The sequence below is a fragment of the Canis lupus genome, chromosome 37 (assembly GCF_011100685.1).
Source record: "Canis lupus familiaris isolate Mischka breed German Shepherd chromosome 37, alternate assembly UU_Cfam_GSD_1.0, whole genome shotgun sequence".
NCBI classification, from domain to species: Eukaryota; Metazoa; Chordata; class Mammalia; order Carnivora; family Canidae; genus Canis; species Canis lupus.
Genome location: NC_049258.1, coordinates 28,738,951 through 28,755,718, shown reverse-complemented (window position 1 = coordinate 28,755,718; position 16,768 = coordinate 28,738,951). Strand labels below are relative to the sequence as shown.

The 16,768-nt window shown below is 44.3% G+C and overlaps 1 protein-coding gene across 1 annotated transcript in view; it reads right to left on the bottom strand.

The window, feature by feature from the left end:
* ACSL3 (acyl-CoA synthetase long chain family member 3) overlaps positions 1 to 11,625 on the bottom strand; it is a 65,569-nt gene extending 53,944 nt beyond the window's left edge. The window contains exon 1 of the mRNA XM_038585874.1: positions 11,533 to 11,625. The gene's annotated coding sequence lies outside the window, so the exon portion shown is untranslated. The remainder of the gene's footprint in view (positions 1 to 11,532) is intronic.
* Between the last annotated feature and the right edge of the window lie 5,143 nt (positions 11,626 to 16,768).

Below are 16,768 nucleotides of genomic sequence, written 5' to 3'. Positions count from 1 at the left end.
TATAAAACAACCTCCAGCATGATCATGGTAGCCTGCACAGCCCACATCGCCTGGCCTGCAACATCTGGGGAGAGAAGCACTGCTCCTGTCTATGTGATGCCGCTTCCCTCCCACCTCTACCCCCAGAGACTTCGGCAAACGTGACACCCACAGGGATCCAGCAGCCTATGACGTAGGAGGCCTGTACCAAAAATATGGACATGATGATCCAATAATATCCTCTCCCGAACTTAGACCTGGGCTTGAATTAGAAGAATCTGGGAGAATTAAAAGAAGCTACAAAGACTACCAACGCAAATTGGTCCTTGGAGATTCAGTTGAAGCCTCTATGGAAGGTCCTGCCTGGTGCCACAGAGCTGAATCAACCCCTCAGTGCTGACTCCTCCCTCCACTCCCATCTAAGGCAGAGGCAAGAACAAGCCAAGAATGAGGAATCTCAAGGAGCCTGACAGATACAGCACAGGAAAATAGGAGGGAAGTTAGAAGTGAAAATGAAAAATAGAAACATGTAGCAGACAGAATGAGATTGCTTTTTAAGCAAAGCAGTTGACCAAATTTGTTTTTTCATAACGTTTACTTGGGTTATCCCAGAAAAGAAACCAGAAAGGATTCCAGGCATGTAGTTATTAAAATAACTCAAATGAACAAGGAAGAGATCTAGAGGTTAGGGCACTACTTACAGAAGAAGCAGGACCAACTGTAGAGACTTCAAGGTAAAACCAATAGGACACAGGGAAATGTTAAGACTAATCTATGAAAATTAGTATCAACATTTCTAGAAGGTTGGGTGTCTTGTTATAGATATGAAGAATGTAAGAGGAAGAATAGAAACATGGGGGGGGGGGGTGTATACGGACAGGGATGGATATTAAGTTTGTGGGAATAACCAGAAGAGATACTCAAGATATTGTCAGAAATACAGCACTTGGGCCTCCCAACAGAGCTGTGGATGCTGATTTTAGAACCATCACTGACCCTATTCCTATTAGAGTCAAAACCATGGAATCCTTCAAAAATAGTATATTCACTTAAAAAAGATTAAGGACAGACACTACAAAAGCCAGTTAGAAAGGTAAGGAAACCAAGAACTGTGCCCTAGAAACCAACAGATAATGAAGGTCGATGAGGACACTGTCAGGAGTGTTAAAGGCTTTAAAAAGGCAACAAGTAGTCATGATATTAAAATTCAAGAACCTGGCCTGGCCTGAGACAACCTATCACACCTTCCTATCTTCTTTATCAGGAAATTTCTAAATTATATCTGTATATATCACTCAGCCAGCTAGCTATTCAAATGCATATTTTACCAACAGGAAGTCTACTCTTTCAGCATTCCTGAGCTCACACTAATAAGCACACACTGGTCATTTTGTGTCAGGTTGTTGGCTTTCCAAAATTTTTTCAGTGTTATGTTCAAATCTTTCCCCTTCATTTAATGAACACTATCTCGTGTCCTTTACTGTGCAGGGATGCAAGGACCGATTCATTCAACAAAATAGGAGTTATCTTCTATATACTGGGTATAAATAAAATACAAATATACTTGTCCTCACAGAGCTCTTTTCCAGGGGAGGAATACATTAAACATACCCCTTGAGGAGCCCAAAAGAAACACATCCAACAAGGTAACATATTATCTCATAAAGCCAATTTAAAATTAATAGTAAGAAACACAAAGCTATAATTAATCACCTATAGTTAACATGTCTGTCTGCTGGCATCACACAATATAAATAAACATTAGTAATTTAAACATACATACAGTCAGCTCTCAGTTATCTGGAGGCTAACTATCCATGCATCAAGAGCAATTCTCTAATACTGACTCAGGTTTCTGGGTTATATATCAACCAAATTTCTAACATGTAATCTTCTAATACATGATATAGTGTAAAAATACACGGTTTAAGACTTTTACAAACTAACCCAAGTCATCACACATGCCAGTTTCACTATGTCCCCCATTTTTCAAATGAACTTGTAGACATGCTCCCTACATCTAACACCTCTGAATCCATTTCCCAGAACCAACTAACCCAAGCTCTTCAAACTCATTCCATCCTCCATTCATCTCTAAAGTTTCCCCCAAACTAATAAGCCTCCAAGGAGGGCCTAGCTTTTTATCTAGGAGCCCAGTCTCTAAACTTTAAGAATTATAACAAGCCCCTTGTGGTAAAAACTACTGGTATTCCAAACATGTCTACCCTTAATATTGTCTATATGTACTGTGATCCTAGCATACTGCAAACACTACGAATCATGCAGAAAATATGGAAATTTTAGAAAGAAATAAAGTTTCTAACATTCCTTCCTGTACCCTAGAGATGGGCTGCATACACCTTTGAGAGTATAAGTACCCTACGAGGCCAACCTCACCCTTATCCTAAAGAAACCAAAGCTCAGAGGTTAAGGAATTTGCTCTGGTCACAAAACTAAAACAGTGGAACTAGATTTGGGGATTCAAGTAACAGAGTGGTCACAAAGCCCAAGTCCTTCATCACTCCTCTCTACTCCTTCCTCACACGTGGGGTCCCATGAGCTCCCTCCTTGACATTACCTACTCCCACCCAACTATGACCTCCCACCACCTTCCACCTCAAGATGCTACTGGATAGAACAGGTATGCCTTTTATGCCTTAGAAAAGTGATATACAAACTAAACACTTTGAATTTCTAAGAAGAGTGCTGTTCTGTTAAAATAAGCATCAGTCTACAAAGACTGGCCTATTTCAGGGTAAACGATGAATACAAATTCTCAGACTCTAGCACACTAGCAATATGGAAAATTATAATACAAAAGGAAAATGACTCAGGATATGTAAAAATAGTATGTAAAATATGTAGATATGTAAAAATAATAATAATGACCAATGTGGTTGTGGTCCATGTGGTATAATTTCAATTAATGTGAATTCTATTTATGTTAAAATTATATCATACACAGTTCTAATATTAATTAATTGTAGTTCATTCTAGTCTTCTGTGGAACTAAAACTCTTAGAAATTTAAATTTAAATTTCATCTTAGAAGTCAACATGAGGTATCAAGCCCAGAGATCAAATCAGTCTCAAATGGGAAGAGAGGAGTTTCTGGTTATTTTAGCGTTACAGTAAAAAACCTAAAGTCAAGAATCAGAATGAGGAATACTGCAAATCCTGATAAAAGTAAAAAAAAGAAAGAAAAAGAAAAAGAAAGAAAGAAAGAAAGAAAGAAGAAACTTCTGTGGTTGAAGGAGAACTTTTTAATAATGTTGGCCAGGGTGTTATTGAAATTTTACAACCCAGAAACATCAATGCAGAAAAACGACCTATAACATATCTATGAAATCAATTTAGAACTAAAATAATATTCAAAAAGTTAAGAACTATTTCAGCAGTGCAGTTAGTATCTAATAAAACTCATGCAAACACCCCAATTGTGAATTCCAAGTAGTAAACACATAAAATGAACACACAGAAGGAAATGCACAAAGCTAATAAAGTTTCAAAGGAACCGAAGAAATATAGCATAGATAACAAAAATCCTGAGGCAAGTAAAAGGAAGCAGAAAGGAAGGTAAAAGAAAAAACACTGGTGGAGCAGCAGATGGTAACACTACTGAGCAAGAAAAGGATTCTAGACAAGGAAACAACTCCAGAAAGGCTAGATGGTGTGGAGACTGCCCCAGCGCCAGGCTCGGCAGGGGCAGGGCCACCCCAAGTCACCAAGGCAGGCTGGAAACAACTTGGGCTGGATCCCAAATACTCTTCCTCTAACAACTCAGAACTCACTCGGTTCTCTCCACTTGCTGGCTGCTCAGTCCCTTTCTACTCCTAGAAACTTCCATTCATTCAAAAATTACCTTCTGAATTGAAGGAATCAAATAAATGAGTTTATACAAGTCCTTAACGGTCTCTGTTCTCCAGGCCTCTGTTATTTGCTTGCCCTCTGGGAGGTGATTTATCCTCCCTGCTTCCCTAGACCCCCTAACTCCTGTGGGGAATGCCTCAATTTTATCTGTCGGGCCTGCTCTTGGCAACTGCCCTGGACATCCCATTTGAGTACATTTCTCAAACACAACTGCGTCTTCAAATCCAACTCCTGTCTCCTTTTGCTCCTGGTCACCCTGGCCAAACATGACCATTCTGTCCTCTGTATTGCTCACTCAACATTAACCACATCTTGTAAGTATCTTCCCGTAGATTGAACATTCTTGTCCTTAAGAAAATAAGACTTCCTACTCCCCCTTAAATAATGTACACTTTTATTATAGGATGAGTTCCCTCACACATCAGATTCAGAATACCTCGTTACTGCTCAGCAAAAAACGGCTTCTGGAGGACGGAGAAAAACAAAACAAAACACAAAGAGACACAAGGAAGCCCGTGGGAGTGACAAACATGTCAATTACAGGTGTATGCAGGAACAAACTCAATTGTCTACATTAAATATGTGCAGATTCTTTCATTAAAGAGCAGAGAAAGGAAGGAGGAAGAAAGGTAGAACAAAGAAGAAAATGGGAGAGGGGGGGGCAGAGGAGGCAGAGAAATGAGGCAAGCAACCAACACAGAAGGTCACCTGTGTACCCTAAACTACCATCTGCTGTCTCCCTCAACGCTCATGATAACTTCGCGAGGAGAGAATAATTAAAATATTTATGTTAAAGAAACTGAAATGAAAGTCTTAGAAAAATTAAAGAACCAGCTCAAATTTACACAGCAAGCTTTATACACATGGTTGGCAATGATTCCTTCTCCACTCAACAGCAGAAAGGTGATGATACAGGATAATTAGTGTGTGTAGGAATGCTACCTGAATCATTATCAACGTCTTATTACAAAAGGTATGTAAAACAAGAGGAAACTCTTGAATGAGTTTCTTGAATGAGAGGAAGTTACTTGAATGAGAAGTATACCATGTCAAACTACTTTCAATGTCTTTTAGATACATTTCCAGCTAATTAAAGCACAAGATAAATCCTAAATTACTGATGTTAAAATATAACAAACTGGCAAATGTCTCTCAATTTTCCACAATTCACACTATCCCTTCCCCATCTCCTAATAAGCCAATACAACACATCAGACATTTCTTTGAAGTGTATTTGTAAAGATAATAATGGTGCTTCGGAAGGCAATAAGAAAACTAGACTTAGAATACATTCCATACTCTGAAATAAAATAGTTAATATTTATTGATTATTGACGACATGCAGACACTTACCTCACATAATCCTTTATAACGATCTACAGGTATACTCCATTACGATCTCTGTTTTATAAAAGAAACTGAATCACAGAGGTGCTAAACAGGCCAAGGCCAATAGCGATTAAGTAAACCCGGAACAGCGGTTTAGTGCCACCTTCGGTCCAGGGCCTTATCCTGGAGACCCGGGATCGGGTCCCATGTCGGGCTCCCTGTATGGGGCCTGCTTTTCTTTCTTTCTCTCTCTCTCTCTTTCTCTCTCTCATGAATAAATAAATAAGATCATGAATAAATAAATAAGATCTTAAAAAAAAAAACATAAACCCGGAACTCAAATTCAAGCCATCTTCACTCCAAGTCCGTATTTCCTAGTCACCAAATTACAGTGGCAACAGGTACATTTTAGAGAAAAATTATGAAACAAGTACTAAAATACAGAACTGGCTTAATCAAAAGTAGAACTGATAAAAATCTCTCAAGAGGAAGGGCATGAGTGAATTATCCCTACAGTCATTACTGGAATTTAAAATGAAATGATATTAGGTATATATCTGCAGAATTGCCTGAGAACAAAAACAGAAATAAAAATGAAGAAAGCCAAACAAGATTAATTAAAAGTTACTAAAAAGAACTTTAGAGGAAAAGCACCCACTGTGGTTTGTACAACTAAGACGGACAGAGAAGTACCTTAAGTCAAATAAGGACAAGATTAGAGGACACCTGAGCTAGGAATGTACAAAGAAAAAGGAGCACAGGGAGGACTCCAGGGTAAAAAGTGGGATTAAAGGGACGCGGGGGGGGGGGGGGGGGGGGGGGGGGGGGGCTGGCTCCGTGGTTGAGCATCTGCCTTGGGCTCAGGGAGTAATTCCGGGGTCCTGGGATCGAGTCCTGCCTGCATCAAGCTCCCTGGCAGGGAGCCTGCTTCTCCCTCTGCCCGTGTCTCTGCTTCTCTCTCAGTCTTTCATGAATAGATAAATAAAATCTTTAAAAAAAAAATGGAATTAGACAAAGAATGGTGTTCAGGAACACTTATGCTAATACTCATAATGCCAACAACAATAGTAAACAGCCTAAAGGCCTACCACCAGAGCAAAGGGCAAATAAAATGTGGTCTAGTCCTAAAATGCAATACCATGTCACAGTGAAAATAAATGAGCTAAACAGACATGTACATAACCACTTTGATGAAACTCATTGAGGAAACCACAATGATTAAGTGATAAGGAGTGAAAAACTGTATGTTGCACAATCCTACAATACTATCTATCCGGAAGTTTAAAATCACATAAAGTGAACAGTAAAACTGCGGACAGTAAAATTGTAGAGAAATGCCTACAAGTAATAAAATTCAGATCAACGAATTCACAGTAGTGGTTAACTGGAGGATTTGGGGGCAGGGAGTGGGTTTAACTGGATTAAATATTATAAAATATTTTTCATACAGAAAGACATACAGAAAGCATATCTATTATTTTAACAGAAAGAAAACGAAGAAAATGATATTAGTAGATTATAGCATCCCAAATTGCTTTATATCCCCGATGCAAAAAATTCTAACATGGCAATGATACTGAGCCCTGAAGGAATGTTAAAGGAGGATGTGACCTTAAGTATTCACATTCAAGTACAAGAAGAAAACTCTAGTTTAAACTCCCTCCATTTAGGTTGTTACTCTCTATGTCCCCCTGTAAAGGAGGGCTTTGGGGGGCAGTAAACTATGTGTAATTAAAAGAGATAAACATTGTCCCTGTTCCTTTCCTGGTATAATCCTGTCTTCAGCGCTCAGTAAGATCTCAAGCCAAACTGTCGCCCCAGACAGGAGGTGCACGGCCTGCGCTAAGGACATGGACTCTGGAACCAAACTGCCGGAGCTGAGATCCAGCACACGCTTAGGCAAGTCGCTTTAGATCTCCCGTGCCTCCATTTCTCATCTGTGAAATAAGAATGGTTGGGAAAAAAATACTTATATATATATTAAAAGTGAGAAAAAAATTGCAGCAGTACCTGACCAGAGGAAGTACTATAAAGGTGTTGGTTATCAGCCTTATTCCAAAGACCATTAGTTTAGAAGAAGAAAAACTAGGCTTTGTACCAGAAGAGTGTAAATGGGATTTCTTCCTACGTAGGGGACAGAAAAATGAACAGCTTTTCCCCTCTTGAACAACATTATGATAGCAAGTGTTTTTAATTTTTCTAATATTCTTTGATATTATTATAACATTACCAATGTGTACATATTTGTAGACATACACACCCAGACCAAATTCAAAGTCAAACACTCTATTCCTTGGCTCCCTTGTTGCTGTCAGCCCAACGCATTCTGGGAAACCGGGCTATCCTCGCCACCAGGTCTCCCCTTTTCCCTCCTCTGCTCTGTCTGTACTGATTACTCCACACTGCAACACACCTGCTCTCAGACCTTCTCTGCCTACACCATATAACGTCCGTACACTTTTCCTTCCATGAACCATGAGGAAGTCTGAGAACAGACTACCAATCATTTTCAAATTCCCAGTGTCTTGCAAGATAGGCACCAAATAAATCTATGAATGAATAAAGCAGTGTCCCTGTGTATCTTATAACAAATATCTTCACAAACAAGTGGAAACCTGTAATTGGAGGTGGTTTATCCAAAAGGTTATTCAGGTGTCTTCAGTGCTATTTAAGAATTAGCAGATCATGGGCAGCCCGGGTGGCTCAGCGGTTTAGCACCGCCTTCAGCCCAGGGTGTGATTCCCAGGCCGGGCTCCCTGCACGGGGCCTGCTTCTCCCTCTGCCTGTGTCTCTGCCCCTCTCTCTCTCTCTCTCTCTCTCTCTCTCTCTCTCTGTGTGTGTGTGTGTGTCACGAATAAATAAAATCTTTTAAAAAAATAAAAAATTAAAAAAAAAAGAATTAGCAGATCAGTTGAACCCACTGAATCATCCACCAATTCTTTATCCCTCAGAGTGGGAAACCTTAGTAGAAGTAAACATATTCCAGTAAAAACAGAAGCTAAACTTTTAAATAAAAAGAACTAAGTCATTTAAAATGTCAGGGAAACAGAAGTAGTCTAAAAACTTTCTTATGAAACTAAAAATAGCATGTAGAAGAAATCACAAGATTTAATGTTTATAATGTCTCCTTTTTCAGGAGAGAAACAATAATCACAAGACAGATGAAAGTATATACCCTATTAAGGTAGATGAAATCAACACTACATCACATATTAAATCAATTTCACACAATGCGTCCATAGTGAGGTTTTGTAAAGACCGTATCAGTGAGCTAAAACTGGACTTGATTTTTCTTGGCAATTTTTTTGGAAATGCCAGGGCTCGAGGATAAAGTACTGATTAGTATCAGATCAGTTACAGACCTGTCTAGGGTCACTACAGAAGAGGGGCCCACCTTCCAGCTAAGGCACAGGCCTCACTGGGATCCCACCCCCTCCCATCTATCTTTTCAGGAACTTTGCACAAATAAGCGAACACTTTTCTCATCTGTATCCAACTTCTCCATTTCAAAGAACACCCACATTCCCATCAGCATTTAAACTTAAATGATAAAATCAAAACCCTTAGAAAATGTCCTATCTTGCCATCTCCATTTCCTTCACCTTCCAGTCACTTCTGCTCTCCACCTCACCTCTACCAGCAATGTGGGTGTGAAAGGGAATCCGTGACCCGGAGTAGCTAAATCCTTAGGATGTTACTCAACTTCCCTCCCACAGGAGCTTCCTCATTGGCTACAGGGATACAGCTCCCAGGGGGCTATGCCCCCACTTCCCCAGGCCTCTCAGCCCCCCTCTTCCCAGCTCCATTCCAGGCCTCCTCCACTTCTCATTCCTGGGTAATCCCACAGCAAGCCCAGGGGTCTACACCACCTCTATACTGGTGGCTCCAATCACTGGATGTCTTCTCCCAACCATTAATCACCATGTCTGACAATTTTACCTCCAAATTTCCTTCTCAATATTTCTGCTGGTGATATAAGGCTCTTAAGAGGATCAAATGGGCTAACATGGTATTACTTTGAAAAAGTAGGGGGGACCGGGCATGACTTCAGTCTGAGTATTAATATTCATTACATTTAAATCTCCTTGAAAACAAGGACTTTGTCAAATTCACCTTTTTTTTTATTCCACATGGTACACCTAGCAGTGTTCTGCATGCAGATGGCATTCAGTAAAAGTACGGCAATGAATTATTTGTATTGGCTTAATACACATTCAACTGAAATATTCATATACTCAACGGCTTTTATTTCCCAAACCACATAATCACTTTGTCTCCTAAGAGGCAAGAATTTTAAGTGTAAACTACCCTGGATACCTTTGATAGTTATGATGCTGTTTAAGTTAGGAAAACCTATCACCTTTTTTGGCCTGGCTTTCCAGGCCAAGTCCAAAGCTTACGTAAAGATTCTGGGTTCCCAAATGTTTGTGTTCCAAAGGGAAAATTTAAGTGTCACAGAACAGTTAGGCTGTAAGGCAGAATGACTGCTTCAAAAGTTCTATCTCATTTTTCTATCTTGTAATGTGAGCTACAGTGATATTCTGGGTAGGAGCAGACACCATGAAACGAACAGAACATTACTGTTCAAAAGTTCTCAAACTCTTGCATTAGGTACATTTAATTACAGACTCAGAATGCAAGGCTGTAAAATCACACCATTATCAATTCAAAAACTCCCTACTTTCCACAACCCTCATTATAATCTTTACTCATACACTTTTCCTTCATTGCATTTCTCATAATTTGTAATTATATATTTGTCTGTATCATGATTTGCTTCCTATCTGTTTCCTCCATGAGGGCAAGGATCACACCAATCCCCTTCACCGCTATACTCCCAGCACCTTACATGGTACCTAAAATACAACATGAGCTAAAAGGCTCTAGCTGAGCAATTAATTGAATGAGGAATGGAAATAGTCATTTAAGCAGAACCAGACAGCAGGGAAGCACATAAGCAATGAGAAAGATCCTGAGGCTTTAAGATCTGACTCTCCACAACACCCCTCCCCGAAAAACCAGACACCCGGCATGATTTTCTGCTCCTAATTTATCCAATCCTTCATTTCTTCCAACCCTTTTCCTTCCTTGTTTCCTTCAAGAAGGACATTTAAGGGATCCCTGGGTGGTGCAGCGGTTTAGCGCCTGCCTGAGACCCAGGATCGAATCCCACGTCGGGGTCCCGGTGCGTGGAGCCTGCTTCTTCCTCTGCCTGCGTCTCTGCCTCTCTCTTTCTCTCTCTCTCTCTGTGTGACTATCATAAATAAATAAAAATTAAAAAAAAAAAAAGAAGGACATTTCAGACTCAAAGAATATTTCAGCTTTAAATCCCGTCCAAACGTCTGAACAAATCCAGCATCGGAGACCCAAAAACATCAGCTGACTTGTCACCTTGACCCTTTCCTCCTATAGGAGCATGAAAAAGTGTGAAGAACCTGCCACGGTGACTACACAAGTCTTAGTCATCCCTAAGGGTACGAACTGCGGAGGAAGATGCCAGAAAACAAAAGAATAAAGTCTGAGCAAATGACCACCACCGTCTCACAACAGCGCTGCCCTCCCATCACCTTCCAACACAGTTCTGGGGCAACTCTGCCACAACCTTCAACTCCCAGGACTAACCTGGGGAAACAAAAGAGAGGTGCTGATCACCACCAAAGAAGGTCATCGTGAAAGAAGGTCATCACACGACAGCTCCCCCGGCCCACCCGAGGGAAGGGTAAAAAAAAAAAAAAGAAAAAAAAAAAAAAACGATTCAGCCAGCCACCAAGGAGAGGCAGCAGGATGCAGAGGTCTGGATTTTCAGACAGGCCGGTGTCAAGCCCGGCTTCTCTCCCTCGCCGGGGTCCCGGGCAGGTTCACGTGTCCCAACCGCAGCTTCCGCAGCTGTGGACCGGGAACGAGCGCCGGCGCGGAGGGCTGCGGGCGGGCAGGGCAGGGCAGGGCAGGGCCGGGCGGCCAGAAAGCCCTAATAAACGTCAACCGCTTGCCATTGTCCTCGGCTGATCGCTGTCGCAAGGCCCACTCCTCCCGCGGCGTCCATAGGATTTTTAAGGACGTCCGTCGCGGAGGGGCCGCAGGGACCAGACAGCTCGGGCGCATTTTCTCAGCGGGCGGATGGGCCAGTTCCGCGCGCGTCGGGGATGCTCGCCCAGCACGCGGGCCGCCGCCTCCCCGCAGGCCGCCGCGCACAGCCCACCCGGGCGCCCCCGCCGCCCCCGCCGCCCCCGGGGCCGCCGCGCACCTTCCTCCCGCCGGCCGCGCCGCACGGGGCTGAGAGCGCCCCCCCCCCGCCCCCGGTCACGGGCGCCCCCGCCCCCCCGCGCCCAGGCCGCGCCGCCCCCGCCGCACTCACCGCGTCCTCCGGCGTCGGGCCCACGCAGGCCCGGCTGCACCCCCCGAGCTCCCGCGCCCTCCCGGGGGGGCCCCGCCGCCCCAGCCGCCGCCCCCGCCGCCGCCCCAGCCGCGCCGCCACCGCCGCAGCGTCGAGCCCGGCGCCGGCCGCCCAGCGTCTGTTGAGCCGACCCGCCCGGGACGCGCTCCCCGGCCGGCGCTCGTTGCATATGCAGGGAGGCCGCCGCCCATTGGCCCGCGGGCGGTGGCGCGTGCGGGGCTGGGCCTATCGAAGCCCGGCCGGGAGCGCGGCGCGGCCGGCGGGGGCGGGACGGGGTTACTACGGGTCGTGCGCGGAGCCGCCGCGGCCGGGACGCAGCCGCCACGGGCGCGGGGCGGGGGGCGGGGGCGCGGGCTCTGCGGCCGCGACGGGCCCCCCCGGGAGGGCGGGACCGGGGCGGGGAGGACCGCCCTTCCCCCCCCCAAAAAACAACTAGAAACGCAGTTACTGCGGAGATCGGGTAAACAACATGCGCGGTATCGTCATCCTTACCCTGTTCTCGCACACATCGTCCAATTTTGTAAAACGAAACGATTTTCGGGGATGTCTGAAGCGAGAGGGGCTCAAAGATCCAAAGCAAATTCCTCTACTATTCCTCATGCTTTGGCTTCCCTTAACCCAGCAAAGAGCCATCTTCTCTAAAGGCACGCACTATTTATACAAGACCGACGTTTCTTTTCAAAGGCTGAAGTTTACTCCAAACTATTGTCTTTGGACATTCTTCTTCTGAATCTGAAAGTGTTTGCGTGTTTTTGAAGAGTTTATCCATTTTAAATACCACAAAAGGAAAAAAAAAAAAAAGACACGAGTGCAGGTACACTGCCTCCCCAAAGCAAACACATGCAAACCAAAACAGAAATGGCTAAAACAACTGCAGGGCTCTATTTTGAAAAGATGACTTTTATTGCCCTAGTGGTAGAAGAGTTGGGCTTTTTCTTTTTTTTAACCCAACAAAATATTTAGTTGGTCTGTGGACAAAGTAATAGCATTAAGTCAGATTTGATACCACAGGAACTGAAACTGATTTGGAAGGTTCGGGTTTTTCTTTTTTGTTGTTGTTGTTTTTAAGCAGTGAAGGAGCTAGAAATAGCTACTTGAATAGTAAATCTCTCTACCATGCAAAACTTTTAAGTAGGTGAAAGGTGACGTTTCTGAGCCAGCCTCAGGCTAAAAGCAAGGGCGCACTTCCCCAGAGAATTTCTAAAATCACAGAAGGCGTCTGAACTTGAACTAGGTGGAGTGATGATGCACGGAGCAAAGAAAGCTCACCTTACCTTGGGCCCCAGGCCAATTTATCTACCTAAAGGAGTGGATGCCTGACTCAGCCAACCTGTTCTTCCACTAGAAAAGATGTTCAGTGGCTGCTGGTCTATAGAAATGCTATCAAAGGATAGACTCTTAAGGTGAATGGAATGCAGAATCATCTAAAAAGACCCCCAATCTTCTGCATGCAGAGGGAAGTAGAGTAGAAGTGGTAGTTCCAAAACCAGGAAAAGTCTCTAAGAAAATAGGTAATTTCCAACCGAGAAAAGCAAATATAAATATATATGTATGAATATATTTTTTTAAAGATTGTATTTCTTCATGAGAGACACACAGGCAGAGGGAGAAGCAGGCCCCGTGCAGGGAACCGGAAGCGGGACTCAGTCAGGGACCCCGGGGGTCACGACCTGGGCTGAAGGCAGCCGCACAACCGCTGGGCCCTCCAGGGATTCCCACGTATATACATATTTTAGGAAGACCAGTACTAAACCTTTTTTCCATCAAGAAGCACAAAGTAGACTAGTGGAATTCCAGCAACATCTTAACATCTTTTCTTCATTATCTCTCTTCATTTTATAAAATGTATGTATCTACATACACACATATGACCTATTTCTGTGAGAAAATATTCCTTGGAATTAAAATTCTAGGTTCTCATCTCGTTAGCTTAGGCTAAACAGAAACTTAATTTTTCTAGTCTCTAAAAAGTTCTACTTTTTATTTAAAAGTCTTACTTTTTTAAAAGAAAAGATTTATTCATGAGAGACACAGAGAGAGAGAAGCAGAGACACAGGCAGAGGGAGAAGCAGGCCCCACGCAGGGAGCCCTGCTGAAGGCGGCGCTAAACCGCTGAGCCCCCCCGGGCTGCCCCTAAAAGTCTTACTATTTTATTTTATTTTATTTTACTTTATTTTATTTTATTTTATTTATTTTATTTAATTTTTTTTTTTTTTTTAGTCTTACTTTTTAAATGCCCTATGGACACAGATGCCTTCCTTTTGGAAAGGTTTTCGGTATATTCGGCTAAAGGGAAATACGGTTGTTCTAGTCTCTAGAAGTCTCGCTTTTTAAGCAGAATACGCGCACAGTCGCTTTTCTTTTTGAAGGGTTTTCAGTATATTTTTTTTATTTTTATTTAGAGCTTTTGAAGTTACGGAATCTGCCTTCACTTTCCTTACTCCGAAACGGTAACGGCCACTGAAGGGAAACAGCCCCGATACCCTTCAGGGCCTCGGTCCTTCTCCGGGTCGCAGGGGCTCGGGGCGGGCCCGGGGGATGCGCCGAACGCGGGCCCCGTGCTCTGGGCGAAGCCTCGCGGGGCTGGGCCGCAGGGCCGGGTGCGGGCGAGGCCAGGGCCGGCTGGCGGGGCGCGGCCCCGAAACCTCCTCGCGGGGTCGCGTCCGGGGCCTGAGCAGCGCGGGCAGCCGCGGTCGCCGGGTCCTCTCCGCCGGGCCCAGCGGCTCCGACTCCAGGGAGCCTCGCGTGCGGCGACTGCGGGGTCAGGGCGCGGCCCGCCCCCCCCCAACTGCCCGCTGACCTGAAGCGCCCGGGTCGTTACCGGGTCACGGGGCCACGGCCTGGCTGCAAGGCACCCTGGGAGTGTGGGCGCGGGAAGGGGCGCCTGTGGGAAAGCGCCCCGCGGCGGCCGAGCAGAAGCGCCTCGAGGCGGTCTGTGGGAGCCCGCGGCTGCCCAGGGCGTCGTCGCCCCGCGCGCTCACACGGCGGCCGCCATGCGGCCGGGGCCTCGGGCCTCGCCAACGCGACGCGCCGGGAGCGGGAGGCGATGCCGCGCAGCTCCGGGTCCGGGCGCGCCCCGCAGCCACGAACCCCCCGAGGGCGGCGAGAGGGCACCGGCGGCTGGACCCGGCCGCCTTCCACCTCAGCCCCAGGCCGCGCGGCGGCAGCGCCCCAGACCCCGCTCGGACTCTGTGGGGCGGCGGCCCGGTGACCCGGGGAGCGACCCTTGACCTCAGGTCGGCAGCTCAGGTTGGCCTAAAGCTTACAGGGCGGGGGGTGGGGGGATGGGGGGGTGGGGGGGTCCTCTCCGTCAGGCGGTTATTTATAGGGAGTGGAGTAGGAGAGGACCCAGGGATCTTTTTTTTTTTTTTTTTTTTAAATAAATAAGCCACCAGACTTTTTTTTTTTTTTTAAGATTTTATTTATTCATGAGACACAGCATCCGCTGGAGGTGGGCAATCGCTGGTGTCTGCCATTTATTCTTTGGTTAAAAAAAAAAAAAAAAGAAAAAGAAATGGAATGTATTTCCAGGAATTTTCCAGTCATTGAGTTTCAGAGAAAGATTCAGGACAATTCTAAGAGGTCCTGCGTGTCCAAACCAAACCCTGTGGTCCTGCGTTTCTGGGAAAAGCCCTTCTTTGCCACACGGACGTCAGGTTCAGCGATCGTGGGGTGAGAAATCGCAGTGGGATACCTGGATACCTCATACCCACTCGAGACTGGAAAGAGCTCTAGGGACTGAGGCTTTTCAATGTGTCCTCATGACACCAGATTGCATAAATACTATCAGCACATTCTTCAGTATAAAGTGATTTAATTTTGTTTCACTTTAGTGATTAAGAACCTACCACTTTCCTTGTAATAACCATTAATATTCATGAGATACTTTAAAAGTCCTCTTTTACTTTTCTTTTCCAGGCTGAACAATCTTTTTTATTTTTTTTTTTCAAATGCCCTATCATCTATCCCTTTTATCATTTTTATTGTTCTTCTCCATTCTTCATTACTCAGGGGACAAAACATAATACCTAAACTTTAACAAGGGCCTGATGATTGTAAAATATATTGAGAGACTCTATTCGCAGCTCTTACCCACCAGAATTCCATGAAAATGGGCTAAAATTAATGATCTTTTTAAAGGAACAGCACCTACTTTCTTATTCCTAGTTTATTTTGATTAATGATAATTTCCAGTTCAGGCAATGAACATTTGTTAGCCACCATTTGTATATGCCTAAAAGTCTCTTCAAATACATTGCCGGGCCTGTTTGATTGCCACTCTATGTGGGAGATTCTGCATATATCGTCTTTTATCTTTCTTAAACGTTTTCTGTAATTTGTCAATTGGCTTGAATCTCCTTTCCATCTTACGAATGTAAAGAACTCTGAATTCAGGCAGTTATAGTCCAGTATTGTTGACTTTCTATTATTTTTTTAAGATAGTCTGGAAGAGAGACTTGATATACTTGATTAAAGAGTGAGAAATTTTTTAAAAAAGTGAGAAATAGCAGTTAGAATTAAGTTTGGCTACACGTAAGATCAGAATGCAAAATAATAATGGCTGAAGCATTCAAGGACTTTAATTCCACAAAAGGAGTATGGCAACTCCATGAAATCATCAGAGACCCAAGATGTTTCTCTCTCTCTATGCTATTCCTCATGTGTGACTTCCGTGCTCAAGGCCATAAAATACAAAATAACTGCTGGACCTGCAGCTCCTGGCATCACATCTACCTTCCAAGCATCAGGAAAGAAGAAAAGAAGAATACAAAAGGATGCAACTCCCAGTAATTCTCTTTAGGCGATTAAATTATGGTATTGTTTTTCCCACACATCTCACCTTACATCCCATTGACCAGAAAGACTGGGATAGGAAATTTCCCAGAAGCACACACATTACCACCTTAAATGAAATCATGATTCTTTTACTAACCATGAAGGGAAGAAGAGTTATCGGGTAGGCCACCCACAGTCCACCCCTTGATAAAGGTGGAGCAAGCCACGGAAAGCACAGTATGCTGAGCCCTGAACTACAGACCTTTAACCTGATGTTGCTAAAGTTCTTCCTGGGACCAACAGAAGTGCTCCTGTTTGTTTCCGCCTCTGATTTAGAAGTTTGTGACAATCGAGAGCAATCGTTCCACATTTTTCCTGATAAGGAGTTGAGTTGTGAAGTGAACAAATGATCCCCAGGCCT